Raw genomic sequence first — 25,000 nt, 5'->3', positions numbered from 1 at the left:
AGGGGTGGGGAGCGGGCAAGGGCGGGGAATGCCCCTGCCCCAGAGACAGAAACGACCTGTCCTGGGGACAGAGAGTCGCGTCTCGGGTGTGCGTTGGGGGTTGAGTTGAGAAGAGGCCAAAGGGACCAACGGAACGGAGGATCCCCGGCCGGGAAGGATTTGGAAAGTGGGGGCGCGGGGAGGAGGGGCCTGACAGGCGTCGGGGTGTTGGAGCAGTAGGGGGGTGGGGAGGGTGGAGGTGGAGGGGTTGGGGCTGGGGTGCGGCTTGGGGCTTGCAGGCTGGGGTGGCGGCGGCGGGCTTGGCAGTGTCCTCGGGGCGTCCTGGGGGCGGGGGTGGCGGCGAGGATTCGTCGTGGTGCCGGTGCTGACGCGTGGTGGACTTGGTGCTGGCGCCGGGGGAAGGGGGGGAGGGGCGGGGTGGGTGGACTGGGTGGCAGTGGCGGCGCAGGTGGTTTCGGTGGTGGAGGGCCCGGCGAGCGTTGGCAACCGATGGCGGCCGAGCGGGATCAGGTGAACACACGGCGGGCGTGCATGGTGACGATCTCGCGGAACTCTTTGGAAAGACTCGAGGGCGCGCCATCAGGACACGGGGACCCTCCGGGAGAAGGCGGTGGGTCACCCGTAGGAGCGGCACGTTCCTTCCTGCCGGCAGTGCCAACGCCGCGTAACTTGCCGGCCGGGGTCAGAGCGAGCCAGAGAGCGGGGAAAGGTGGCGGAGCGTGAGGAGGTGGGGCGTGCATGGGCCCGCGTGTGCTGCGGGAGAGTGTCCCTCGAAGGGAAACGCGTGACTCGAGCGGGGTCACGGGAAGGAAAAGAAGAGGGACAAGGAAGGAAGGTGCGCGGGCACGAGAGTGGCTGGGCCGTGAATGTGTCAGGGCACGGGGGTTTGGGGGGCGGGCGTTTGGTTCCCGGGGTGCGTGTTTGGGGGCGGAGGGGGGGGGGACTTTTGTCTCCAGGGCGAGAGCGAGGGCCCGGGGCGGGCGGAAGGTGTTGGTGTGTGGGGGCGGCCTCGAGCGCAGGAGAGAGGCAGCCTAAGCTGGACGTCGGGGCCGCGGGACCAAAAGGGGACGGGGTGCTGCATGGGCCGGGAATCGAACCCGGGCCTCCCGCGTGGCAGGCGAGAATTCTACCACTGAACCACCCATGCACCGGTGGCCGGCGCCACCAGGCGCCGCCCCAGCGGCGCTCGCCACCAGCCGCCCGACACTGGTCACGGCCCTGCGGGGCCATCTCCTCCATCCGAGCCAGTCGGCGGACGGGGCAGCTGGAAGAGAGGCTGCGGGGCCCTGGAGGGCGCTCGGGGGCGGGCGCGGTAGGAGGGGGGTGCGGAGCAGGGAGACCCGGAGGCGCGGTGGCACCTGTGCGCCGAGGCGCGGAGGAGCCGCGACAGAGCGGGGCGGCCTCGGCCCATCCCGCGCCTTGTGTCCGGCCCAGGGCCGCCGCGACCCTGCCGGCGTCGCCGGAGGAAGCCAGGAGCCGCGCCCAGCCTGGCCCGCGCTCGAGTGCCAACGAGGGGCGGCGATCTGTGGCGGGCGACGTTCCCTTCGACGACCCACGGGCCCGTGCCCAAGTCCCCTGGGCGGCGGGCTTCCCCGCGGGTGCGCTGGGCGCGTGGCCGTGCGCGGGCGCCAACGGCGCGGCCTGCCGGACGAGAGCAGGGCAGGGCAGGGCAGGGCAGGGCAGGGCAGGGCAGGGCAGGGCAGGGCTGGGCAGGGCTGGGCAGGGCTGGGCTGGGCGGGAGGGCCGTGGCGTGGGGGCGGCCGTGGGAGCCGCAGGCTGGGGAGCGCCGCCTCGGCCGCCCGCCGCTGAGCGGCGCTCAGGCCAAGAGACCCGAGGGGCCTGAGCCTGGCGCCTGCGCTCTGGCCGACGGCTCGCCCGCAAGGGTCCGGCTCCGGGGTGCGTTGGTGGCGAGGCAGGAGCGCGGTCTTGGATGGCGGGCGCGCTTTGGCAGAGTGGCTGCCGGCCGGCGGGCCGCCCGCGGAGGAGGCGCGCCGTCGTGTCGTCGTGGGTTTGGGCCCCCGAGGCGCCTTCGCGCGTGCAGACGGGGCTTGGCCCCGGCCGTGGGCCCGACGTGGCGTGTGGGCGACGGGGATCCAGGGCTTCGGCTCGCTGCTCCCCGGAGCCAGCTTGCCGGGTTGGGCCCGCGTGCCAGGCAGGCCCCGTGCAGGGAGGGCGCTGTGGTGGGCTGGCGAGCAGAAGGCCGGGCTGCGTGGGGCCCGGGAGGCAGGCATGTGTGGCCCGGGCGAGGCCCCGAGGTGAAAAGTCGTGGTGGGCACCACAGGCCACCGAGATGGGGACGGCGACCTGAGCAGGGTGTGGAGAGGATGGGCGGGCCGGGCGGCCGGGGGCTGTGGGAAAGGACAGCGTGTTGGACGGTGTGCCGCCCGTTGCGCAGGCGTGGCGCTCCAAGAGCGAGGCGCTGTGCGCCAGGCAGAAGTCGGAGGGTGACCCGTGGAGGGCTTTGCTCACGCAGGGTCGGGTGGGGTGGGGTGGGGTGGGGTGGGGGAGGGGGAGTGGGAGTGGGAGTGGGAGCGCGAGTGGGAGGGAGGGCTACACAACCCCCTAATGGGGGGGCTCGTGTGCGGAGGGGGAAGGGGAGAGCAGGCGAGGAACGATGGGGCGCGAAGTCCTGAAGCCCCCGCGTGTGGGGTCCGGTGGGAAGGGTGTGTGAGTGAGTGGGCGGGGGCGCGCGCGCTGTGTCGGGAAGGCCGGTTGCCAGTGGGTTCGAGGCGCTGGGGCAGCCTCCTGGGCTGAGTGCGCCAGGCCCGCGCAGCGGCGGGCGTGAGAAGCGGGTGGGGTGGAGAGGCGTGCGTGTAGGGGCCTGGAGTTTGGCGCGGCGGCCACAGGCCGGAGCGCCAGCCCGGGCCGGCCAGGAAGGCGGCCAAGGGCGGCGCTCGGGTGTGCGGGAGGCCCGGGTAGGCGGGCGTTGGTTGGGCGGGCCAAAAGGTCGGCGTGTCAGGAGTGGGATTCGAACCCACGCCTCCAGGGGAGACTGCGACCTGAACGCAGCGCCTTAGACCGCTCGGCCATCCTGACGGCGGGCCTGGGCGCGTGGCCGCTCGCCTGGCTGGGAGCCGACGCGGCCGGCGGGGCCCTTGGCCGCCCGCGGCGCCTGGCGGGCGTCTTTGTGGGCGCGCCACGGACGGGACGCGCGCGCCGGCCGACGGGGAGCAAGGCCAGCGGACTCGCCCGGCTCCACCGCCGCCGCCGCCCCGTCGCCCACCCCGGGCGCCGGCCGGGACAAGGCCGCGGCCCGGCGCGCGCCCCCCTTCTCCTCGCCGCCTCGCTGGCCCTCTCGAGAGGGCCTCTTCCTCGCGGCGCGATCTCCGCACGGGAGGCAAGAGGCGGCGCAGACTCGGCATTTCCAGCCGCCGTCGCCGCCGCCGCCAGGGCCGGGCGCGCGGTCGGGGTCGTGTGCGGGCCGCGGGCCGCTTTGCTGGATGACGCGGTCGTTTGGCTGTCGGGTCGGATGGGGCACACGTGCCGGGCACCGGTGGCGGGCAGGGCCTCGAGGGCGGGGGTCGGCGTCGGCAGGCAGCCGGAGAGCGGTCGGGCGCCGGGGCGGCCGCCGCCGTCCTCGTTAGTATAGTGGTGAGTATCCCCGCCTGTCACGCGGGAGACCGGGGTTCGATTCCCCGACGGGGAGGCAAGACGTCCCTTTTTGGTGGCTGGCGCCGCTCTGCGTCCGGCCGCTTGCCCCCGAGGGCCCTTCTTCGCCCTGCCGCGCCCCGCCCTCCAGCCCCCGAGGGCGCTTCTTCGCCCTGCCCCGCCCTCCAGCCAGGCGCAGGCCGCCAACCCGTGCCCGGCCTGCCCACGGGGACCCCTCCCCGAGGCCCCCTCGCCGTCGGGCGGCGGTCGTTCGGCACGGCCGAGCCAAGGCTTCCTCTGCTCCCCGCAGCGCCCGACGAGCGGCCCGCCCCCAGCGGCTGGCGCACGGGGCTCCCTGCGACGCGACGCGACGCGCGACGCGCGCTGCACAGCTGCCGGGACGGGCGGCGGGTGGGTCCTCTCTCGGTGCGCGCAGCTGCCTCGCCGAGCAGCCTGTGGAGAGGGGCTGGGGCGAGCCGGACGGTGGAGGGCGGGCGCCCGGCCGGGGCTTTGGCGGGGCGGTCGGCGTGGGAATGGCGGTCGCTTGGTGGCGCGGCAGCGAGGGCGCCCCCCAGAGGCGGTCCGTCCCGGCGGACGAGGGCTGCCGCGTCGGGCGCGGCGCTGGCGCTGGCGCGGGGCGGCGGTTGGTGGCGCCGGTGGCAGCGCTGCGCTGCGGGCGGGCGGGGCGTCGGAGCAGGGCTGCGCCAGGCGGCGGCGGCGGCGGCGGCGGCGGCGGCGGCCGGACTGCTGTGGCGCGAGCCCCGGGCCGGCGTCTCGGGGCAGGCCGGGCTGTGCGGCGTTGGTGGTATAGTGGTGAGCATAGCTGCCTTCCAAGCAGTTGACCCGGGTTCGATTCCCGGCCAACGCAGCGGGCCGACCTTTTGCCGAGCTGCGGGGCCCTCCCGCCCCGGAGGCGGGCGGCGGGCGGCGGGCGTGCGGCTGTGCGTGTGTGTGTGTGTGCGTGTGTGTGTGTGCGTGTGTGCGCGCGCAGCGTTTTGAGGGCGCGGCGAGCAGGAAGCCGGCGAGGGCGCGTGCCTGGGCCGGGGCGGCGGGCGGCTGGCCTGCGCAAGGCAGGGGGCCCCGGCGGCGAGGGAGCGGCGAGCGGGCGGGCTGCGGGCCCCGGGTCCAGGAGGCGCAGGCGAGGCGCGAAGCCCGACGCTCCCTGGTGGTCTAGTGGTTAGGATTCGGCGCTCTCACCGCCGCGGCCCGGGTTCGATTCCCGGTCAGGGAAGCCTTTCTTCTTCCTCTCCGCCTGCCCGCCTGCCGGCCGCCCGACCTCCGCCTCCCCGGCGCGGCGCGGGCGGCCGCGACCCCTCCCCCCACCACGCACACTTTTAGCCCGCGCCGGAGCTCGCTCGCTTCGCCCCTCGCCCCCTGGCCTCGGCCTCCCGACAAGGCCACCCGCCACGTCCAGCCCTGACCCTGCCACGCCCCCTCCACCCCTGCCAACGGCAGACCTTTCGGCCCCCGCTCGCCCCCTGGGCGTCTCCCCTCCTCCTCCTCCTCCTCCTCGGACGCTCGCCTCGCTTCCCCTCTTCCTCGGTGGCTGGGGCCGCCTCTCTCCCGCCGTGGCCGCGGGCGCACAGCCCCGCCGCCGGCCCCCGCACGCGCTTCGACTCTCCCGCAGCCTGGCTTCGGCCGCGACAGTTTCGCGGCCCCCAAGCCGCCCCTTGGTCCCTCCCGAGGTGGGGCCGCCGGTGGGGGCTGGGGCTGGGGGTGCGGGCGGGAGGGGGCAGGGGTCTCCCTGGACCGGTCGGGCCACCTGCCGAGACCTGTGGTCCCTGGCCTCGCCCCTCGCGCCAGCCAAGGCGCCGGCAGCTTTCCCGCCGCCGCCTGCCGGGTCCTGGGCCCGCTGCGTGTCCCGGGGGCCCGGCGATTGGGCGCCAGGGGCGTCTGGGTCTCGCGCGGGCGTGGGAGCCGAGGGCCCGGCCGCGGCGCCCGAGAGGCGGAGATGGGCCAGTGACCCTCGACCCGTCCGTCCGTCGGGCTAGCGAGACCAGCCCGCCGCGGAGGAGACAGAGCAGGGAGCTACAGGAGGCCGTTCCGGAAAACGCCACGGGCAAGCAGGTGGGGAGGGGCTGGGGGCGGACGGGTGGCGGGGGTGGCCAGCGTTTTCTTCCAGTGGCCTCAGCGACGCTCCGCGTCCTATGGCCAAGTGGCCGGGGCGTTCCCCGGAACTCTTGCCTCCCCCACGCCCCTCCCCCCACCGAGCTGGGACTTTGGACGGCGTTCCCCTTCCCGCCTCGGCGTCCACCCACGCCATCCCTCTCTCCAGCCCCGCATCCATCTTCTCCTGCGGCTGCTCCCCAAAGGAGATGGCAGCTCTCCGGCCCCTTGCCGCCACGACGGGCGCGCCGCCGTGAGCCAGCGGAGCTGAGTATCTGTCCAGGGACCGGTTCCGGCCGAGGCAGAGGGGAGGGCCGAGCCGATGAGCGGCAGGAAGCTGCCGCGGGCCCCACGCTGGACTTTGACGGAGCCGTTCTCCCCTGTGCCAAGGCGCCCCCGGTGGGCATAGGGGTGCGCCCCGTGAGCGCGGGAAGCTCCCCCACGGGCCCGGCCGGGGTGCTGGGCGTGCGCGTGCGGGGGCGGGAGACGGTGCGGGATGGAGGCGTCGGTCCCGGTGGGTGGCCCCCCACGCGGGTCAGGGCACAGGGCCAAGTGACCCCAGGAAGAGGGCACGGCGGTGAGCCGCGCGGTGGGTGGCGTGAGGAGGAGTCCCGGGTGTGCGAGCGGAGCGCCGCGGGCCCGGAGGAGGTGCGGGGCTTGCGGGAACGGGCCGCTCAGGCAGGGGCTCCGGGCGGCCAGGCCCCTTGGCCGGCACGGGTGGCGGCGGGTGAGATCTAGGGTTGGGGTGGGGACGAGGGGCCTGAGCGGGGGAGGGGGGACAGGGCCGGGGGAAGCGAGTCCTCGGGGCGGGTCGTGCGAGAGAGGACCACAGGGTCCGCGGGGTTGTTGGCGGATGGTGGGGCGGGGGGGCCTGGAGGCCGTAAGGAGCGGCGGGTGGCAAGCAGGGGCAGTGGGCTCCGGTGCGAGGAAGACGGAAGCCCCTGCGGTGGGAGAGGACGCCGGCGGGCGAGACTGGCTGTGCTGCGCTGCGAGGTGGTGAGGCTAAGGAGTAGGGTGAGAGGAGGGGTGGGGAGCGGGCAAGGGCGGGGAATGCCCCTGCCCCAGAGACAGAAACGACCTGTCCTGGGGACAGAGAGTCGCGTCTCGGGTGTGCGTTGGGGGTTGAGTTGAGAAGAGGCCAAAGGGACCAACGGAACGGAGGATCCCCGGCCGGGAAGGATTTGGAAAGTGGGGGCGCGGGGAGGAGGGGCCTGACAGGCGTCGGGGTGTTGGAGCAGTAGGGGGGTGGGGAGGGTGGAGGTGGAGGGGTTGGGGCTGGGGTGCGGCTTGGGGCTTGCAGGCTGGGGTGGCGGCGGCGGGCTTGGCAGTGTCCTCGGGGCGTCCTGGGGGCGGGGGTGGCGGCGAGGATTCGTCGTGGTGCCGGTGCTGACGCGTGGTGGACTTGGTGCTGGCGCCGGGGGAAGGGGGGGAGGGGCGGGGTGGGTGGACTGGGTGGCAGTGGCGGCGCAGGTGGTTTCGGTGGTGGAGGGCCCGGCGAGCGTTGGCAACCGATGGCGGCCGAGCGGGATCAGGTGAACACACGGCGGGCGTGCATGGTGACGATCTCGCGGAACTCTTTGGAAAGACTCGAGGGCGCGCCATCAGGACACGGGGACCCTCCGGGAGAAGGCGGTGGGTCACCCGTAGGAGCGGCACGTTCCTTCCTGCCGGCAGTGCCAACGCCGCGTAACTTGCCGGCCGGGGTCAGAGCGAGCCAGAGAGCGGGGAAAGGTGGCGGAGCGTGAGGAGGTGGGGCGTGCATGGGCCCGCGTGTGCTGCGGGAGAGTGTCCCTCGAAGGGAAACGCGTGACTCGAGCGGGGTCACGGGAAGGAAAAGAAGAGGGACAAGGAAGGAAGGTGCGCGGGCACGAGAGTGGCTGGGCCGTGAATGTGTCAGGGCACGGGGGTTTGGGGGGCGGGCGTTTGGTTCCCGGGGTGCGTGTTTGGGGGCGGAGGGGGGGGGGACTTTTGTCTCCAGGGCGAGAGCGAGGGCCCGGGGCGGGCGGAAGGTGTTGGTGTGTGGGGGCGGCCTCGAGCGCAGGAGAGAGGCAGCCTAAGCTGGACGTCGGGGCCGCGGGACCAAAAGGGGACGGGGTGCTGCATGGGCCGGGAATCGAACCCGGGCCTCCCGCGTGGCAGGCGAGAATTCTACCACTGAACCACCCATGCACCGGTGGCCGGCGCCACCAGGCGCCACCCCAGCGGCGCTCGCCACCAGCCGCCCGACACTGGTCACGGCCCTGCGGGGCCATCTCCTCCATCCGAGCCAGTCGGCGGACGGGGCAGCTGGAAGAGAGGCTGCGGGGCCCTGGAGGGCGCTCGGGGGCGGGCGCGGTAGGAGGGGGGTGCGGAGCAGGGAGACCCGGAGGCGCGGTGGCACCTGTGCGCCGAGGCGCGGAGGAGCCGCGACAGAGCGGGGCGGCCTCGGCCCATCCCGCGCCTTGTGTCCGGCCCAGGGCCGCCGCGACCCTGCCGGCGTCGCCGGAGGAAGCCAGGAGCCGCGCCCAGCCTGGCCCGCGCTCGAGTGCCAACGAGGGGCGGCGATCTGTGGCGGGCGACGTTCCCTTCGACGACCCACGGGCCCGTGCCCAAGTCCCCTGGGCGGCGGGCTTCCCCGCGGGTGCGCTGGGCGCGTGGCCGTGCGCGGGCGCCAACGGCGCGGCCTGCCGGACGAGAGCAGGGCAGGGCAGGGCAGGGCAGGGCAGGGCAGGGCAGGGCAGGGCAGGGCTGGGCAGGGCTGGGCAGGGCTGGGCTGGGCGGGAGGGCCGTGGCGTGGGGGCGGCCGTGGGAGCCGCAGGCTGGGGAGCGCCGCCTCGGCCGCCCGCCGCTGAGCGGCGCTCAGGCCAAGAGACCCGAGGGGCCTGAGCCTGGCGCCTGCGCTCTGGCCGACGGCTCGCCCGCAAGGGTCCGGCTCCGGGGTGCGTTGGTGGCGAGGCAGGAGCGCGGTCTTGGATGGCGGGCGCGCTTTGGCAGAGTGGCTGCCGGCCGGCGGGCCGCCCGCGGAGGAGGCGCGCCGTCGTGTCGTCGTGGGTTTGGGCCCCCGAGGCGCCTTCGCGCGTGCAGACGGGGCTTGGCCCCGGCCGTGGGCCCGACGTGGCGTGTGGGCGACGGGGATCCAGGGCTTCGGCTCGCTGCTCCCCGGAGCCAGCTTGCCGGGTTGGGCCCGCGTGCCAGGCAGGCCCCGTGCAGGGAGGGCGCTGTGGTGGGCTGGCGAGCAGAAGGCCGGGCTGCGTGGGGCCCGGGAGGCAGGCATGTGTGGCCCGGGCGAGGCCCCGAGGTGAAAAGTCGTGGTGGGCACCACAGGCCACCGAGATGGGGACGGCGACCTGAGCAGGGTGTGGAGAGGATGGGCGGGCCGGGCGGCCGGGGGCTGTGGGAAAGGACAGCGTGTTGGACGGTGTGCCGCCCGTTGCGCAGGCGTGGCGCTCCAAGAGCGAGGCGCTGTGCGCCAGGCAGAAGTCGGAGGGTGACCCGTGGAGGGCTTTGCTCACGCAGGGTCGGGTGGGGTGGGGTGGGGTGGGGTGGGGGAGGGGGAGTGGGAGTGGGAGTGGGAGCGCGAGTGGGAGGGAGGGCTACACAACCCCCCTAATGGGGGGGCTCGTGTGCGGAGGGGGAAGGGGAGAGCAGGCGAGGAACGATGGGGCGCGAAGTCCTGAAGCCCCCGCGTGTGGGGTCCGGTGGGAAGGGTGTGTGAGTGAGTGGGCGGGGGCGCGCGCGCTGTGTCGGGAAGGCCGGTTGCCAGTGGGTTCGAGGCGCTGGGGCAGCCTCCTGGGCTGAGTGCGCCAGGCCCGCGCAGCGGCGGGCGTGAGAAGCGGGTGGGGTGGAGAGGCGTGCGTGTAGGGGCCTGGAGTTTGGCGCGGCGGCCACAGGCCGGAGCGCCAGCCCGGGCCGGCCAGGAAGGCGGCCAAGGGCGGCGCTCGGGTGTGCGGGAGGCCCGGGTAGGCGGGCGTTGGTTGGGCGGGCCAAAAGGTCGGCGTGTCAGGAGTGGGATTCGAACCCACGCCTCCAGGGGAGACTGCGACCTGAACGCAGCGCCTTAGACCGCTCGGCCATCCTGACGGCGGGCCTGGGCGCGTGGCCGCTCGCCTGGCTGGGAGCCGACGCGGCCGGCGGGGCCCTTGGCCGCCCGCGGCGCCTGGCGGGCGTCTTTGTGGGCGCGCCACGGACGGGACGCGCGCGCCGGCCGACGGGGAGCAAGGCCAGCGGACTCGCCCGGCTCCACCGCCGCCGCCGCCCCGTCGCCCACCCCGGGCGCCGGCCGGGACAAGGCCGCGGCCCGGCGCGCGCCCCCCTTCTCCTCGCCGCCTCGCTGGCCCTCTCGAGAGGGCCTCTTCCTCGCGGCGCGATCTCCGCACGGGAGGCAAGAGGCGGCGCAGACTCGGCATTTCCAGCCGCCGTCGCCGCCGCCGCCAGGGCCGGGCGCGCGGTCGGGGTCGTGTGCGGGCCGCGGGCCGCTTTGCTGGATGACGCGGTCGTTTGACTGTCGGGTCGGATGGGGCACACGCGCCGGGCACCGGTGGCGGGCAGGGCCTCGAGGGCGGGGGTCGGCGTCGGCAGGCAGCCGGAGAGCGGTCGGGCGCCGGGGCGGCCGCCGCCGTCCTCGTTAGTATAGTGGTGAGTATCCCCGCCTGTCACGCGGGAGACCGGGGTTCGATTCCCCGACGGGGAGGCAAGACGTCCCTTTTTGGTGGCTGGCGCCGCTCTGCGTCCGGCCGCTTGCCCCCGAGGGCCCTTCTTCGCCCTGCCGCGCCCCGCCCTCCAGCCCCCGAGGGCGCTTCTTCGCCCTGCCCCGCCCTCCAGCCAGGCGCAGGCCGCCAACCCGTGCCCGGCCTGCCCACGGGGAGCCCTCGCCGTCGGGCGGCGGTCATTCGGCACGGCCGAGCCAAAGCTTCCTCTGCTCCCCGCAGCGCCCGACGAGCGGCCCGCCCCCAGCGGCTGGCGCACGGGGCTCCCTGCGACGCGACGCGACGCGCGACGCGCGCTGCACAGCTGCACAGCTGCCGGGACGGGCGGCGGGTGGGTCCTCTCTCGGTGCGCGCAGCTGCCTCGCCGAGCAGCCGGTGGAGAAGGGCTGGGGCGAGCCGGACGGTGGAGGGCGGGCGCCCGGCCGGGGCTTTGGCGGGGCGGTCGGCGTGGGAATGGCGGTCGCTTGGTGGAGTGGCAGCGAGGGCGCTCCCCAGAGGCGGTCCGTCCCGGCGGACGAGGGCTGCCGCGTCGGGCGCGGCGCGGCGCTGGCGCTGGCGCGGGGCGGCGGTTGGTGGCGCCGGTGGCAGCGCCGCGCTGCGGGCGGGCGGGGCGTCGGAGCAGGGCTGCGCCAGGCGGCGGCGGCCGGACGGCTGTGGCGCGAGCCCCGGGCCGGCGTCTCGGGGCACGCCGGGCTGTGCGGCGTTGGTGGTATAGTGGTGAGCATAGCTGCCTTCCAAGCAGTTGACCCGGGTTCGATTCCCGGCCAACGCAGCGGGCCGACCTTTTGCCGAGCTGCGGGGCCCTCCCGCCCCGGAGGCGGGCGGCGGGCGGCGGGCGTGCCGCTGTGCGTCTGTGTGTGTGTGTGTGTGTGTGTGCGCGCGCGCGCGCGCGCGCGCAGCGTTTTGAGGGCGCGGCGAGCAGGAAGCCGGCGAGGGCGCGTGCCTGGGCCGGGGCGGCGGGCGGCTGGCCTGCGCAAGGCAGGGGGCCCCGGCGGCGAGGGAGCGGCGAGCGGGCGGGCTGCGGACCCCGGGTCCAGGAGGCGCAGGCGAGGCGCGAAGCCCGCCGCTCCCTGGTGGTCTAGTGGTTAGGATTCGGCGCTCTCACCGCCGCGGCCCGGGTTCGATTCCCGGTCAGGGAAGCCTTTCTTCTTCCTCTCCGCCTGCCCGCCTGCCGGCCGCCCGACCTCCGCCTCCCCGGCGCGGCGCGGGCGGCCGCGACCCCTCCCCCCACCACGCACACTTTTAGCCCGCGCCGGAGCTCGCTCGCTTCGCCCCTCGCCCCCTGGCCTCGGCCTCCCGACAAGGCCACCCGCCACGTCCAGCCCTGACCCTGCCACGCCCCCTCCACCCCTGCCAACGGCAGACCTTTCGGCCCCCGCTCGCCCCCTGGGCGTCTCCCCTCCTCCTCCTCCTCCTCCTCCTCGGACGCTCGCCTCGCTTCCCCTCTTCCTCGGTGGCTGGGGCCGCCTCTCTCCCGCCGTGGCCGCGGGCGCACAGCCCCGCCGCCGGCCCCCGCACGCGCTTCGACTCTCCCGCAGCCTGGCTTCGGCCGCGACAGTTTCGCGGCCCCCAAGCCGCCCCTTGGTCCCTCCCGAGGTGGGGCCGCCGGTGGGGGCTGGGGCTGGGGGTGCGGGCGGGAGGGGGCAGGGGTCTCCCTGGACCGGTCGGGCCACCTGCCGAGACCTGTGGTCCCTGGCCTCGCCCCTCGCGCCAGCCAAGGCGCCGGCAGCTTTCCCGCCGCCGCCTGCCGGGTCCTGGGCCCGCTGCGTGTCCCGGGGGCCCGGCGATTGGGCGCCAGGGGCGTCTGGGTCTCGCGCGGGCGTGGGAGCCGAGGGCCCGGCCGCGGCGCCCGAGAGGCGGAGATGGGCCAGTGACCCTCGACCCGTCCGTCCGTCGGGCTAGCGAGACCAGCCCGCCGCGGAGGAGACAGAGCAGGGAGCTACAGGAGGCCGTTCCGGAAAACGCCACGGGCAAGCAGGTGGGGAGGGGCTGGGGGCGGACGGGTGGCGGGGGTGGCCAGCGTTTTCTTCCAGTGGCCTCAGCGACGCTCCGCGTCCTATGGCCAAGTGGCCGGGGCGTTCCCCGGAACTCTTGCCTCCCCCACGCCCCTCCCCCCACCGAGCTGGGACTTTGGACGGCGTTCCCCTTCCCGCCTCGGCGTCCACCCACGCCATCCCTCTCTCCAGCCCCGCATCCATCTTCTCCTGCGGCTGCTCCCCAAAGGAGATGGCAGCTCTCCGGCCCCTTGCCGCCACGACGGGCGCGCCGCCGTGAGCCAGCGGAGCTGAGTATCTGTCCAGGGACCGGTTCCGGCCGAGGCAGAGGGGAGGGCCGAGCCGATGAGCGGCAGGAAGCTGCCGCGGGCCCCACGCTGGACTTTGACGGAGCCGTTCTCCCCTGTGCCAAGGCGCCCCCGGTGGGCATAGGGGTGCGCCCCGTGAGCGCGGGAAGCTCCCCCACGGGCCCGGCCGGGGTGCTGGGCGTGCGCGTGCGGGGGCGGGAGACGGTGCGGGATGGAGGCGTCGGTCCCGGTGGGTGGCCCCCCACGCGGGTCAGGGCACAGGGCCAAGTGACCCCAGGAAGAGGGCACGGCGGTGAGCCGCGCGGTGGGTGGCGTGAGGAGGAGTCCCGGGTGTGCGAGCGGAGCGCCGCGGGCCCGGAGGAGGTGCGGGGCTTGCGGGAACGGGCCGCTCAGGCAGGGGCTCCGGGCGGCCAGGCCCCTTGGCCGGCACGGGTGGCGGCGGGTGAGATCTAGGGTTGGGGTGGGGACGAGGGGCCTGAGCGGGGGAGGGGGGACAGGGCCGGGGGAAGCGAGTCCTCGGGGCGGGTCGTGCGAGAGAGGACCACAGGGTCCGCGGGGTTGTTGGCGGATGGTGGGGCGGGGGGGCCTGGAGGCCGTAAGGAGCGGCGGGTGGCAAGCAGGGGCAGTGGGCTCCGGTGCGAGGAAGACGGAAGCCCCTGCGGTGGGAGAGGACGCCGGCGGGCGAGACTGGCTGTGCTGCGCTGCGAGGTGGTGAGGCTAAGGAGTAGGGTGAGAGGAGGGGTGGGGAGCGGGCAAGGGCGGGGAATGCCCCTGCCCCAGAGACAGAAACGACCTGTCCTGGGGACAGAGAGTCGCGTCTCGGGTGTGCGTTGGGGGTTGAGTTGAGAAGAGGCCAAAGGGACCAACGGAACGGAGGATCCCCGGCCGGGAAGGATTTGGAAAGTGGGGGCGCGGGGAGGAGGGGCCTGACAGGCGTCGGGGTGTTGGAGCAGTAGGGGGGTGGGGAGGGTGGAGGTGGAGGGGTTGGGGCTGGGGTGCGGCTTGGGGCTTGCAGGCTGGGGTGGCGGCGGCGGGCTTGGCAGTGTCCTCGGGGCGTCCTGGGGGCGGGGGTGGCGGCGAGGATTCGTCGTGGTGCCGGTGCTGACGCGTGGTGGACTTGGTGCTGGCGCCGGGGGAAGGGGGGGAGGGGCGGGGTGGGTGGACTGGGTGGCAGTGGCGGCGCAGGTGGTTTCGGTGGTGGAGGGCCCGGCGAGCGTTGGCAACCGATGGCGGCCGAGCGGGATCAGGTGAACACACGGCGGGCGTGCATGGTGACGATCTCGCGGAACTCTTTGGAAAGACTCGAGGGCGCGCCATCAGGACACGGGGACCCTCCGGGAGAAGGCGGTGGGTCACCCGTAGGAGCGGCACGTTCCTTCCTGCCGGCAGTGCCAACGCCGCGTAACTTGCCGGCCGGGGTCAGAGCGAGCCAGAGAGCGGGGAAAGGTGGCGGAGCGTGAGGAGGTGGGGCGTGCATGGGCCCGCGTGTGCTGCGGGAGAGTGTCCCTCGAAGGGAAACGCGTGACTCGAGCGGGGTCACGGGAAGGAAAAGAAGAGGGACAAGGAAGGAAGGTGCGCGGGCACGAGAGTGGCTGGGCCGTGAATGTGTCAGGGCACGGGGGTTTGGGGGGCGGGCGTTTGGTTCCCGGGGTGCGTGTTTGGGGGCGGAGGGGGGGGGGGACTTTTGTCTCCAGGGCGAGAGCGAGGGCCCGGGGCGGGCGGAAGGTGTTGGTGTGTGGGGGCGGCCTCGAGCGCAGGAGAGAGGCAGCCTAAGCTGGACGTCGGGGCCGCGGGACCAAAAGGGGACGGGGTGCTGCATGGGCCGGGAATCGAACCCGGGCCTCCCGCGTGGCAGGCGAGAATTCTACCACTGAACCACCCATGCACCGGTGGCCGGCGCCACCAGGCGCCGCCCCAGCGGCGCTCGCCACCAGCCGCCCGACACTGGTCACGGCCCTGCGGGGCCATCTCCTCCATCCGAGCCAGTCGGCGGACGGGGCAGCTGGAAGAGAGGCTGCGGGGCCCTGGAGGGCGCTCGGGGGCGGGCGCGGTAGGAGGGGGGTGCGGAGCAGGGAGACCCGGAGGCGCGGTGGCACCTGTGCGCTGAGGCGCGGAGGAGCCGCGACAGAGCGGGGCGGCCTCGGCCCATCCCGCGCCTTGTGTCCGGCCCAGGGCCGCCGCGACCCTGCCGGCGTCGCCGGAGGAAGCCAGGAGCCGCGCCCAGCCTGGCCCGCGCTCGAGTGCCAACGAGGGGCGGCGATCTGTGGCGGGCGACGTTCCCTTCGACGACCCACGGGCCCGTGCCCAAGTCCCCTGGGCGGCGGGCTTCCCCGCGGGTGCGCTGGGCGCGTGGCCGTGCGCGGGCGCCAACGGCGCGGCCTGCCGGACGAGAGCAGGGCAGGGCAGGGCAGGGCAGGGCAGGGCAGGGCAGGGCAGGGCAGGGCTGGGCAGGGCTGGGCAGGGCTGGGCTGGGCGGGAGGGCCGTGGCGTGGGGGCGGCCGTGGGAGCCGCAGGCTGGGGAGCGCCGCCTCGGCCGCCCGCCGCTGAGCGGCGCTCAGGCCAAGAGACCCGAGGGGCCTGAGCCTGGCGCCTGCGCTCTGGCCGACGGCTCGCCCGCAAGGGTCCGGCTCCGGGGTGCGTTGGTGGCGAGGCAGGAGCGCGGTCTTGGATGGCGGGCGCGCTTTGGCAGAGTGGCTGCCGGCCGGCGGGCCGCCCGCGGAGGAGGCGCGCCGTCGTGTCGTCGTGGGTTTGGGCCCCCGAGGCGCCTTCGCGCGTGCAGACGGGGCTTGGCCCCGGCCGTGGGCCCGACGTGGCGTGTGGGCGACGGGGATCCAGGGCTTCGGCTCGCTGCTCCCCGGAGCCAGCTTGCCGGGTTGGGCCCGCGTGCCAGGCAGGCCCCGTGCAGGGAGGGCGCTGTGGTGGGCTGGCGAGCAGAAGGCCGGGCTGCGTGGGGCCCGGGAGGCAGGCATGTGTGGCCCGGGCGAGGCCCCGAGGTGAAAAGTCGTGGTGGGCACCACAGGCCACCGAGATGGGGACGGCGACCTGAGCAGGGTGTGGAGAGGATGGGCGGGCCGGGCGGCCGGGGGCTGTGGGAAAGGACAGCGTGTTGGACGGTGTGCCGCCCGTTGCGCAGGCGTGGCGCTCCAAGAGCGAGGCGCTGTGCGCCAGGCAGAAGTCGGAGGGTGACCCGTGGAGGGCTTTGCTCACGCAGGGTCGGGTGGGGTGGGGTGGGGTGGGGTGGGGGAGGGGGAGTGGGAGTGGGAGTGGGAGCGCGAGTGGGAGGGAGGGCTACACAACCCCCCTAATGGGGGGGCTCGTGTGCGGAGGGGGAAGGGGAGAGCAGGCGAGGAACGATGGGGCGCGAAGTCCTGAAGCCCCCGCGTGTGGGGTCCGGTGGGAAGGGTGTGTGAGTGAGTGGGCGGGGGGCGCGCGCGCTGTGTCGGGAAGGCCGGTTGCCAGTGGGTTCGAGGCGCTGGGGCAGCCTCCTGGGCTGAGTGCGCCAGGCCCGCGCAGCGGCGGGCGTGAGAAGCGGGTGGGGTGGAGAGGCGTGCGTGTAGGGGCCTGGAGTTTGGCGCGGCGGCCACAGGCCGGAGCGCCAGCCCGGGCCGGCCAGGAAGGCGGCCAAGGGCGGCGCTCGGGTGTGCGGGAGGCCCGGGTAGGCGGGCGTTGGTTGGGCGGGCCAAAAGGTCGGCGTGTCAGGAGTGGGATTCGAACCCACGCCTCCAGGGGAGACTGCGACCTGAACGCAGCGCCTTAGACCGCTCGGCCATCCTGACGGCGGGCCTGGGCGCGTGGCCGCTCGCCTGGCTGGGAGCCGACGCGGCCGGCGGGGCCCTTGGCCGCCCGCGGCGCCTGGCGGGCGTCTTTGTGGGCGCGCCACGGACGGGACGCGCGCGCCGGCCGACGGGGAGCAAGGCCAGCGGACTCGCCCGGCTCCACCGCCGCCGCCGCCCCGTCGCCCACCCCGGGCGCCGGCCGGGACAAGGCCGCGGCCCGGCGCGCGCCCCCCTTCTCCTCGCCGCCTCGCTGGCCCTCTCGAGAGGGCCTCTTCCTCGCGGCGCGATCTCCGCACGGGAGGCAAGAGGCGGCGCAGACTCGGCATTTCCAGCCGCCGTCGCCGCCGCCGCCAGGGCCGGGCGCGCGGTCGGGGTCGTGTGCGGGCCGCGGGCCGCTTTGCTGGATGACGCGGTCGTTTGGCTGTCGGGTCGGATGGGGCACACGTGCCGGGCACCGGTGGCGGGCAGGGCCTCGAGGGCGGGGGTCGGCGTCGGCAGGCAGCCGGAGAGCGGTCGGGCGCCGGGGCGGCCGCCGCCGTCCTCGTTAGTATAGTGGTGAGTATCCCCGCCTGTCACGCGGGAGACCGGGGTTCGATTCCCCGACGGGGAGGCAAGACGTCCCTTTTTGGTGGCTGGCGCCGCTCTGCGTCCGGCCGCTTGCCCCCGAGGGCCCTTCTTCGCCCTGCCGCGCCCCGCCCTCCAGCCCCCGAGGGCGCTTCTTCGCCCTGCCCCGCCCTCCAGCCAGGCGCAGGCCGCCAACCCGTGCCCGGCCTGCCCACGGGGACCCCTCCCCGAGGCCCCCTCGCCGTCGGGCGGCGGTCGTTCGGCACGGCCGAGCCAAGGCTTCCTCTGCTCCCCGCAGCGCCCGACGAGCGGCCCGCCCCCAGCGGCTGGCGCACGGGGCTCCCTGCGACGCGACGCGACGCGCGACGCGCGCTGCACAGCTGCACAGCTGCCGGGACGGGCGGCGGGTGGGTCCTCTCTCGGTGCGCGCAGCTGCCTCGCCGAGCAGCCTGTGGAGAGGGGCTGGGGCGAGCCGGACGGTGGAGGGCGGGCGCCCGGCCGGGGCTTTGGCGGGGCGGTCGGCGTGGGAATGGCGGTCGCTTGGTGGCGCGGCAGCGAGGGCGCCCCCCAGAGGCGGTCCGTCCCGGCGGACGAGGGCTGCCGCGTCGGGCGCGGCGCTGGCGCTGGCGCGGGGCGGCGGTTGGTGGCGCCGGTGGCAGCGCCGCGCTGCGGGCGGGCGGGGCGTCGGAGCAGGGCTGCGCCAGGCGGCGGCGGCGGCGGCGGCGGCGGCGGCGGCCGGACTGCTGTGGCGCGAGCCCCGGGCCGGCGTCTCGGGGCAGGCCGGGCTGTGCGGCGTTGGTGGTATAGTGGTGAGCATAGCTGCCTTCCAAGCAGTTGACCCGGGTTCGATTCCCGGCCAACGCAGCGGGCCGACCTTTTGCCGAGCTGCGGGGCCCTCCCGCCCCGGAGGCGGGCGGCGGGCGGCGGGCGTGCGGCTGTGCGTGTGTGTGTGTGTGCGTGTGTGTGTGTGCGTGTGTGCGCGCGCAGCGTTTTGAGGGCGCGGCGAGCAGGAAGCCGGCGAGGGCGCGTGCCTGGGCCGGGGCGGCGGGCGGCTGGCCTGCGCAAGGCAGGGGGCCCCGGCGGCGAGGGAGCGGCGAGCGGGCGGGCTGCGGGCCCCGGGTCCAGGAGGCGCAGGCGAGGCGCGAAGCCCGACGCTCCCTGGTGGTCTAGTGGTTAGGATTCGGCGCTCTCACCGCCGCGGCCCGGGTTCGATTCCCGGTCAGGGAAGCCTTTCTTCTTCCTCTCCGCCTGCCCGCCTGCCGGCCGCCCGACCTCCGCCTCCCCGGCGCGGCGCGGGCGGCCGCGACCCCTCCCCCCACCACGCACACTTTTAGCCCGCGCCGGAGCTCGCTCGCTTCGCCCCTCGCCCCCTGGCCTCGGCCTCCCGACAAGGCCACCCGCCACGTCCAGCCCTGACCCTGCCACGCCCCCTCCACCCCTGCCAACGGCAGACCTTTCGGCCCCCGCTCGCCCCCTGGGCGTCTCCCCTCCTCCTCCTCCTCCTCCTCGGACGCTCGCCTCGCTTCCCCTCTTCCTCGGTGGCTGGGGCCGCCTCTCTCCCGCCGTGGCCGCGGGCGCACAGCCCCGCCGCCGGCCCCCGCACGCGCTTCGACTCTCCCGCAGCCTGGCTTCGGCCGCGACAGTTTCGCGGCCCCCAAGCCGCCCCTTGGTCCCTCCCGAGGTGGGGCCGCCGGTGGGGGCTGGGGCTGGGGGTGCGGGCGGGAGGGGGCAGGGGTCTCCCTGGACCGGTCGGGCCACCTGCCGAGACCTGTGGTCCCTGGCCTCGCCCCTCGCGCCAGCCAAGGCGCCGGCAGCTTTCCCGCCGCCGCCTGCCGGGTCCTGGGCCCGCTGCGTGTCCCGGGGGCCCGGCGATTGGGCGCCAGGGGCGTCTGGGTCTCGCGCGGGCGTGGGAGCCGAGGGCCCGGCCGCGGCGCCCGAGAGGCGGAGATGGGCCAGTGACCCTCGACCCGTCCGTCCGTCGGGCTAGCGAGACCAGCCCGCCGCGGAGGAGACAGAGCAGGGAGCTACAGGAGGCCGTTCCGGAAAACGCCACGGGCAAGCAGGTGGGGAGGGGCTGGGGGCGGACGGGTGGCGGGGGTGGCCAGCGTTTTCTTCCAGTGGCCTCAGCGACGCTCCGCGTCCTATGGCCAAGTGGCCGGGGCGTTCCCCGGAACTCTTGCCTCCCCCACGCCCCTCCCCCCACCGAGCTGGGACTTTGGACGGCGTTCCCCTTCCCGCCTCGGCGTCCACCCACGCCATCCCTCTCTCCAGCCCCGCATCCATCTTCTCCTGCGGCTGCTCCCCAAAGGAGATGGCAGCTCTCCGGCCCCTTGCCGCCACGACGGGCGCGCCGCCGTGAGCCAGCGGAGCTGAGTATCTGTCCAGGGACCGGTTCCGGCCGAGGCAGAGGGGAGGGCCGAGCCGATGAGCGGCAGGAAGCTGCCGCGGGCCCCACGCTGGACTTTGACGGAGCCGTTCTCCCCTGTGCCAAGGCGCCCCCGGTGGGCATAGGGGTGCGCCCCGTGAGCGCGGGAAGCTCCCCCACGGGCCCGGCCGGGGTGCTGGGCGTGCGCGTGCGGGGGCGGGAGACGGTGCGGGATGGAGGCGTCGGTCCCGGTGGGTGGCCCCCCACGCGGGTCAGGGCACAGGGCCAAGTGACCCCAGGAAGAGGGCACGGCGGTGAGCCGCGCGGTGGGTGGCGTGAGGAGGAGTCCCGGGTGTGCGAGCGGAGCGCCGCGGGCCCGGAGGAGGTGCGGGGCTTGCGGGAACGGGCCGCTCAGGCAGGGGCTCCGGGCGGCCAGGCCCCTTGGCCGGCACGGGTGGCGGCGGGTGAGATCTAGGGTTGGGGTGGGGACGAGGGGCCTGAGCGGGGGAGGGGGGACAGGGCCGGGGGAAGCGAGTCCTCGGGGCGGGTCGTGCGAGAGAGGACCACAGGGTCCGCGGGGTTGTTGGCGGATGGTGGGGCGGGGGGGCCTGGAGGCCGTAAGGAGCGGCGGGGTGGCAAGCAGGGGCAGTGGGCTCCGGTGCGAGGAAGACGGAAGCCCCTGCGGTGGGAGAGGACGCCGGCGGGCGAGACTGGCTGTGCTGCGCTGCGAGGTGGTGAGGCTAAGGAGTAGGGTGAGAGGAGGGGTGGGGAGCGGGCAAGGGCGGGGAATGCCCCTGCCCCAGAGACAGAAACGACCTGTCCTGGGGACAGAGAGTCGCGTCTCGGGTGTGCGTTGGGGGTTGAGTTGAGAAGAGGCCAAAGGGACCAACGGAACGGAGGATCCCCGGCCGGGAAGGATTTGGAAAGTGGGGGCGCGGGGAGGAGGGGCCTGACAGGCGTCGGGGTGTTGGAGCAGTAGGGGGGTGGGGAGGGTGGAGGTGGAGGGGTTGGGGCTGGGGTGCGGCTTGGGGCTTGCAGGCTGGGGTGGCGGCGGCGGGCTTGGCAGTGTCCTCGGGGCGTCCTGGGGGCGGGGGTGGCGGCGAGGATTCGTCGTGGTGCCGGTGCTGACGCGTGGTGGACTTGGTGCTGGCGCCGGGGGAAGGGGGGGAGGGGCGGGGTGGGTGGACTGGGTGGCAGTGGCGGCGCAGGTGGTTTCGGTGGTGGAGGGCCCGGCGAGCGTTGGCAACCGATGGCGGCCGAGCGGGATCAGGTGAACACACGGCGGGCGTGCATGGTGACGATCTCGCGGAACTCTTTGGAAAGACTCGAGGGCGCGCCATCAGGACACGGGGACCCTCCGGGAGAAGGCGGTGGGTCACCCGTAGGAGCGGCACGTTCCTTCCTGCCGGCAGTGCCAACGCCGCGTAACTTGCCGGCCGGGGTCAGAGCGAGCCAGAGAGCGGGGAAAGGTGGCGGAGCGTGAGGAGGTGGGGCGTGCATGGGCCCGCGTGTGCTGCGGGAGAGTGTCCCTCGAAGGGAAACGCGTGACTCGAGCGGGGTCACGGGAAGGAAAAGAAGAGGGACAAGGAAGGAAGGTGCGCGGGCACGAGAGTGGCTGGGCCGTGAATGTGTCAGGGCACGGGGGTTTGGGGGGCGGGCGTTTGGTTCCCGGGGTGCGTGTTTGGGGGCGGAGGGGGGGGGGGACTTTTGTCTCCAGGGCGAGAGCGAGGGCCCGGGGCGGGCGGAAGGTGTTGGTGTGTGGGGGCGGCCTCGAGCGCAGGAGAGAGGCAGCCTAAGCTGGACGTCGGGGCCGCGGGACCAAAAGGGGACGGGGTGCTGCATGGGCCGGGAATCGAACCCGGGCCTCCCGCGTGGCAGGCGAGAATTCTACCACTGAACCACCCATGCACCGGTGGCCGGCGCCACCAGGCGCCGCCCCAGCGGCGCTCGCCACCAGCCGCCCGACACTGGTCACGGCCCTGCGGGGCCATCTCCTCCATCCGAGCCAGTCGGCGGACGGGGCAGCTGGAAGAGAGGCTGCGGGGCCCTGGAGGGCGCTCGGGGGCGGGCGCGGTAGGAGGGGGGTGCGGAGCAGGGAGACCCGGAGGCGCGGGTGGCACCTGTGCGCCGAGGCGCGGAGGAGCCGCGGACAGAGCGGGGCGGCCTCGGCCCATCCCGCGCCTTGTGTCCGGCCCAGGGCCGCCGCGACCCTGCCGGCGTCGCCGGAGGAAGCCAGGAGCCGCGCCCAGCCTGGCCCGCGCTCGAGTGCCAACGAGGGGCGGCGATCTGTGGCGGGCGACGTTCCCTTCGACGACCCACGGGCCCGTGCCCAAGTCCCCTGGGCGGCGGGCTTCCCCGCGGGTGCGCTGGGCGCTGTGGCCGTGCGCGGGCGCCAACGGCGCGGCCTGCCGGACGAGAGCAGGGCAGGGCAGGGCAGGGCAGGGCAGGGCAGGGCAGGGCAGGGCAGGGCTGGGCAGGGCTGGGCAGGGCTGGGCTGGGCGGGAGGGCCGTGGCGTGGGGGCGGCCGTGGGAGCCGCAGGCTGGGGAGCGCCGCCTCGGCCGCCCGCCGCTGAGCGGCGCTCAGGCCAAGAGACCCGAGGGGCCTGAGCCTGGCGCCTGCGCTCTGGCCGACGGCTCGCCCGCAAGGGTCCGGCTCCGGGGTGCGTTGGTGGCGAGGCAGGAGCGCGGTCTTGGATGGCGGGCGCGCTTTGGCAGAGTGGCTGCCGGCCGGCGGGCCGCCCGCGGAGGAGGCGCGCCGTCGTGTCGTCGTGTGGGTTTGGGCCCCCGAGGCGCCTTCGCGCGTGCAGACGGGGCTTGGCCCCGGCCGTGGGCCCGACGTGGCGTGTGGGCGACGGGGATCCAGGGCTTCGGCTCGCTGCTCCCCGGAGCCAGCTTGCCGGGTTGGGCCCGCGTGCCAGGCAGGCCCGTGCAGGGAGGGCGCTGTGGTGGGCTGGCGAGCAGAAGGCCGGGCTGCGTGGGGCCCGGGAGGCAGGCATGTGTGGCCCGGGCGAGGCCCGAGGTGAAAAGTCGTGGTGGGCACCACAGGCCACCGAGATGGGGACGGCGACCTGAGCAGGGTGTGGAGAGGATGGGCGGGCCGGGCGGCCGGGGGCTGTGGGAAAGGACAGCGTGTTGGACGGTGTGCCGCCCGTTGCGCAGGCGTGGCGCTCCAAGAGCGAGGCGCTGTGCGCCAGGCAGAAGTCGGAGGGTGACCCGTGGAGGGCTTTGCTCACGCAGGGTCGGGTGGGGTGGGGTGGGGTGGGGTGGGGGAGGGGGAGTGGGAGTGGGAGTGGGAGCGCGAGTGGGAGGGAGGGCTACACAACCCCCCTAATGGGGGGGCTCGTGTGCGGAGGGGGAAGGGGAGAGCAGGCGAGGAACGATGGGGCGCGAAGTCCTGAAGCCCCCGCGTGTGGGGTCCGGTGGGAAGGGTGTGTGAGTGAGTGGGCGGGGGGCGCGCGCGCTGTGTCGGGAAGGCCGGTTGCCAGTGGGTTCGAGGCGCTGGGGCAGCCTCCTGGGCTGAGTGCGCCAGGCCCGCGCAGCGGCGGGCGTGAGAAGCGGGTGGGGTGGAGAGGGGCGTGCGTGTAGGGGCCTGGAGTTTGGCGCGGCGGCCACAGGCCGGAGCGGCCAGCCCGGGCCGGCCAGGAAGGCGGCAAGGGCGGCGCTCGGGTGTGCGGGAGGCCCGGGTAGGCGGGCGTTGGTTGGGCGGGCCAAAAGGTCGGCGTGTCAGGAGTGGGATTCGAACCCACGCCTCCAGGGGAGACTGCGACCTGAACGCAGCGCCTTAGACCGCTCGGCCATCCTGACGGCGGGCCTGGGCGCGTGGCCGCTCGCCTGGCTGGGAGCCGACGCGGCCGGCGGGGCCCTTGGCCGCCCGCGGCGCCTGGCGGGCGTCTTTGTGGGCGCGCCACGGACGGGACGCGCGCGAGCCGGCCGACGGGGAGCAAGGCCAGCGGACTCGCCCGGCTCCACCGCCCGCCGCCGCCCCGTCGCCCACCCCGGGCGCCGGCCGGGACCAAGGCCCGCGGCCCGGCGCGCGCCCCCCTTCTCCTCGCCGCCTCGCTGGCCCTCTCGAGAGGGCCTCTTCCTCGCGGCGCGATCTCCGCACGGGAGGCAAGAGGCGGCGCAGACTCGGCAATTTCCAGCCGCCGTCGCCGCCGCCGCCAGGAGCCTGGGCGTCGCGGTCGGGGTCGATGTGCGGGGCCGCGGGCCGCTTTGCTGGATGACGCGGTCGTTTGGCTGTCGGGTCGGATGGGGCACACGTGCCGGGGCACCGGTGGCGGGCAGGGCCTCGAGGGCGGGGGTCGGCGTCGGCAGGCAGCCGGAGAGCGGTCGGGCGCCGGGGCGGCCGCCGCCGTCCTCGTTAGTATAGTGGTGAGTATCCCCGCCTGTCACGCGGGAGACCGGGGTTCGATTCCCCGACGGGGAGGCAAGACGTCCCTTTTTGGTGGCTGGCGCCGCTCTGCGTCCGGCCGCTTGCCCCCCGAGGGCCCTTCTTCGCCCTGCCGCGCCCCGCCCTCCAGCCCCCGAGGGCGCTTCTTCGCCCTGCCCCGCCCTCCAGCCAGGCGCAGGCCGCCAACCCGTGCCCGGCCTGCCCACGGGGACCCCTCCCCGAGGCCCCCTCGCCGTCGGGCGGCGGTCGTTCGGCACGGCCGAGCCAAGGCTTCCTCTGCTCCCCGCAGCGCCCGACGAGCGGCCCGCCCCCAGCGGCTGGCGCACGGGGCTCCCTGCGACGCGACGCGACGCGCGACGCGCGCTGCACAGCTGCACAGCTGCCGGGACGGGCGGCGGGTGGGTCCTCTCTCGGTTGCGCGCAGCTGCCTCGCCGAGCAGCCTGTGGAGAGGGGCTGGGGCGAGCCGGACGGTGGAGGGCGGGCGCCCGGCCGGGGCTTTGGCGGGGCGGTCGGCGTGGGAATGGCGGTCGCTTGGTGGCGCGGCAGCGAGGGCGCCCCCCAGAGGCGGTCCGTCCCGGCGGACGAGGGCTGCCGCGTCGGGCGCGGCGCTGGCGCTGGCGCGGGGCGGCGGTTGGTGGCGCCGGTGGCAGCGCCGCGCTGCGGGGCGGGCGGGGCGTCGGAGCAGGGCTGCGCCAGCGGGCGCGGCGGCGGCGGCGGCGGCGGCGGCGGCGGCCGGACTGCTGTGGCGCGAGCCCCGGGCCGGCGTCTCGGGGCAGGCCGGGCTGTGCGGCGTTGGTGGTATAGTGGTGAGCATAGCTGCCTTCCAAGCAGTTGACCCGGGTTCGATTCCCGGCCAACGCAGCGGGCCGACCTTTTGCCGAGCTGCGGGGCCCTCCCGCCCCGGAGGCGGGCGGCGGGCGGCGGGCGTGCGGCTGTGCGTGTGTGTGTGTGTGCGTGTGTGTGTGTGCGTGTGTGCGCGCGCAGCGTTTTGAGGGCGCGGCGAGCAGGAAGCCGGCGAGGGCGCGTGCCTGGGCCGGGGCGGCGGGCGGCTGGCCTGCGCAAGGCAGGGGGCCCCGGCGGCGAGGGAGCGGCGAGCGGGCGGGCTGCGGGCCCCGGGTCCAGGAGGCGCAGGCGAGGCGCGAAGCCCGACGCTCCCTGGTGGTCTAGTGGTTAGGATTCGGCGCTCTCACCGCCGCGGCCCGGGTTCGATTCCCGGTCAGGGA

At 75.5% G+C, this 25,000-nt stretch overlaps 13 non-coding genes across 13 annotated transcripts; 11 read left to right on the top strand and 2 right to left on the bottom strand.

The window, feature by feature from the left end:
* Positions 1-2,953: 2,953 nt before the first annotated feature.
* On the bottom strand, positions 2,954-3,036 carry TRNAL-CAG (transfer RNA leucine (anticodon CAG)). Its single transcript has one exon. It is a non-coding gene; the product is annotated as a tRNA-Leu (tRNA).
* Positions 3,037-3,574: 538 nt separating this feature from the next.
* Positions 3,575-3,646, top strand: TRNAD-GUC (transfer RNA aspartic acid (anticodon GUC)). Its single transcript has one exon. It is a non-coding gene; the product is annotated as a tRNA-Asp (tRNA).
* A 738-nt stretch (positions 3,647-4,384) lies between these two features.
* Positions 4,385-4,456, top strand: TRNAG-UCC (transfer RNA glycine (anticodon UCC)). The gene has a single exon. It is a non-coding gene; the product is annotated as a tRNA-Gly (tRNA).
* Positions 4,457-4,747: 291 nt separating this feature from the next.
* TRNAE-CUC (transfer RNA glutamic acid (anticodon CUC)) lies at positions 4,748-4,819 on the top strand. The gene has a single exon. It is a non-coding gene; the product is annotated as a tRNA-Glu (tRNA).
* A 4,851-nt stretch (positions 4,820-9,670) lies between these two features.
* On the bottom strand, positions 9,671-9,753 carry TRNAL-CAG (transfer RNA leucine (anticodon CAG)). Its single transcript has one exon. It is a non-coding gene; the product is annotated as a tRNA-Leu (tRNA).
* Positions 9,754-10,291: 538 nt separating this feature from the next.
* On the top strand, positions 10,292-10,363 carry TRNAD-GUC (transfer RNA aspartic acid (anticodon GUC)). Its single transcript has one exon. It is a non-coding gene; the product is annotated as a tRNA-Asp (tRNA).
* Positions 10,364-11,079: 716 nt separating this feature from the next.
* On the top strand, positions 11,080-11,151 carry TRNAG-UCC (transfer RNA glycine (anticodon UCC)). The gene has a single exon. It is a non-coding gene; the product is annotated as a tRNA-Gly (tRNA).
* Positions 11,152-11,446: 295 nt separating this feature from the next.
* On the top strand, positions 11,447-11,518 carry TRNAE-CUC (transfer RNA glutamic acid (anticodon CUC)). Its single transcript has one exon. It is a non-coding gene; the product is annotated as a tRNA-Glu (tRNA).
* Positions 11,519-16,995: 5,477 nt separating this feature from the next.
* Positions 16,996-17,067, top strand: TRNAD-GUC (transfer RNA aspartic acid (anticodon GUC)). The gene has a single exon. It is a non-coding gene; the product is annotated as a tRNA-Asp (tRNA).
* Positions 17,068-17,813: 746 nt separating this feature from the next.
* On the top strand, positions 17,814-17,885 carry TRNAG-UCC (transfer RNA glycine (anticodon UCC)). The gene has a single exon. It is a non-coding gene; the product is annotated as a tRNA-Gly (tRNA).
* A 291-nt stretch (positions 17,886-18,176) lies between these two features.
* On the top strand, positions 18,177-18,248 carry TRNAE-CUC (transfer RNA glutamic acid (anticodon CUC)). The gene has a single exon. It is a non-coding gene; the product is annotated as a tRNA-Glu (tRNA).
* Positions 18,249-23,740: 5,492 nt separating this feature from the next.
* On the top strand, positions 23,741-23,812 carry TRNAD-GUC (transfer RNA aspartic acid (anticodon GUC)). The gene has a single exon. It is a non-coding gene; the product is annotated as a tRNA-Asp (tRNA).
* Positions 23,813-24,566: 754 nt separating this feature from the next.
* Positions 24,567-24,638, top strand: TRNAG-UCC (transfer RNA glycine (anticodon UCC)). Its single transcript has one exon. It is a non-coding gene; the product is annotated as a tRNA-Gly (tRNA).
* The last annotated feature ends 362 nt before the right edge of the window (positions 24,639-25,000 follow it).

Source organism: Equus asinus, unplaced genomic scaffold, assembly GCF_041296235.1.
Source record: "Equus asinus isolate D_3611 breed Donkey unplaced genomic scaffold, EquAss-T2T_v2 contig_105, whole genome shotgun sequence".
In the NCBI taxonomy this organism is placed as follows: domain Eukaryota; kingdom Metazoa; phylum Chordata; class Mammalia; order Perissodactyla; family Equidae; genus Equus; species Equus asinus.
Note: the sequence above shows the minus strand (reverse complement) of the source record. Positions and strands in the feature narration are given on the sequence as shown.